The sequence below is a fragment of the Salmo trutta genome, chromosome 34 (assembly GCF_901001165.1).
Source record: "Salmo trutta chromosome 34, fSalTru1.1, whole genome shotgun sequence".
Taxonomy (NCBI): Eukaryota; Metazoa; Chordata; class Actinopteri; order Salmoniformes; family Salmonidae; genus Salmo; species Salmo trutta.
In genome coordinates this window covers 11,874,746-11,876,345 of record NC_042990.1, presented here as the reverse complement: position 1 = coordinate 11,876,345, position 1,600 = coordinate 11,874,746, and the positions used below count along the sequence as shown (strand labels likewise).

Genomic DNA, 1,600 nt, shown 5'->3' with positions numbered 1-1,600 from the left:
CAGGAAGTGCAATGTAAGCAGTTTCCTCTTTCTTCTCCACTATCAGTTAATTAGATCAAACTCAAGTAGAAATACTGTTTTAGTGACTCCTGTGTTGAGCACCTGGGGCTATTGCCAGGCTTTTCCCCCCAAACATTTTGTGATTGCTTAGCTCATTGGTGCATTACTTGAATGTTGTATTGCGTTAACATTTGTCACATTACCGGTAGACTCAGGAATATGACATCATTATACACAGTTTGGCAACTTCCTGCTTTCAGCTATAAACAACAACAGAATTCAAATCTGCCAAGACTACCACTATTGTCCCTTCATCATTTGCGCCCTCTCTCTCTCTCTCTCGACACGCTGCATGTGTTGTTGATTTCTGTGTGCAGGAAGTCTCCCCGCTGTGTGTGAAGATGTCCTATTGCTGAGTGTACATTTCGTTTCACTCACCCTTGTGCAGTTACACATCGTATTACAGTGTGCTTCTATCAGTAGATGTCAGTAGCCATCTAGGTCTGAGCACACTTTCACTTCTCCCTGTCATTTCTTCCCGGTATTTAGCATGATTCAATTGAGCCTATCCAATGTGCTGTGTCATCAGTAGACAACCAGCTGTTTCAGAATGTTTCGGTATCAGGTGGCATATTTTGCTTACCTCAGTTTCAAGTGTTAAGTTGATTTGACTTTAGAGCACGGCCACTGTGGTCCCAACAGTATCTGCTTCAGTGTCTATACTGTCTATAGAAAGTCCACCAGGGGCCACTTTAGCTCTTTAGAACGCGCATTGACTTTTATCAGACTGAAAGCAGGGGTGTAGTGCGCCTCTACCGCTGATGCTAGGTCTGTTTGTCACACCAATACTGTAATATTAAACAAGAGTTCAAGCCTCAAAAACTGATCCTGCATCAGAGTTCTGGCCACTTGCCCACTTGGCTCCAAGAGAAATAACTATTAGGCTGCGCTTCTTGAGCCTCCGTAGTCTGTAGTGATTCCTCCCCAGTCTTGCTAGAGTGTAAATAAAGGCATTATATGAAGATGTTGGCATCTGCTAAGCAGCAATGTGACCAAGGCGAAGAAGTGATGAAACTATACACAAATCACAGAAACTTCACGGCTCTGTTTTGCACCATTTTTTCTCTCCGTTGTTTGAACTCCTCCATACCCACAGGGTATTGACCTCACACATCCTTGTAGCGTTATTATTCATACGCTGTCTTCATGTCGGATTTGCCTTCTTTTTTTCTTTTTTTTGTTGCCTGCAAGACAAGTCTGTTTGAAGTGACTATGAAGTGAAGTGACACATATAACTCGGGCAAAAAACAATGGACATGCTATGATGTGAATTAAACAAATGATGCTATACATTATTGAATCACACATATGATTGATTCCATTCCCAATTTTCAAGAGTCCATTTTCCTGTTCTGCACTTGAACCAGTGGGATGTGGGTACAGTATATTTCCTTGTTCACAGGTTTATGTGATGACAGATCTCATTGACAGATGATCTTGCTTTGGCAATGTTAACATGTGTTTTCCGTGCCAATGAAGCCCCTTGAATTGAAATAAATTGATCTGGAGTGGATCCACTATCCGGGTGGTATAGTCTCCT

The 1,600-nt window shown here is 42.1% G+C and overlaps 1 protein-coding gene across 1 annotated transcript in view; it reads right to left on the bottom strand.

The window, feature by feature from the left end:
• The window catches only part of LOC115173595 (tumor necrosis factor alpha-induced protein 8-like protein 2), an 8,951-nt gene extending 8,286 nt beyond the window's left edge, over nucleotides 1–665 (bottom strand). Inside the window, exon 1 of the mRNA XM_029731847.1 lies at nucleotides 644–665. The gene's annotated coding sequence lies outside the window, so the exon portion shown is untranslated. The remainder of the gene's footprint in view (nucleotides 1–643) is intronic.
• Nucleotides 666–1,600: the final 935 nt, after the last annotated feature.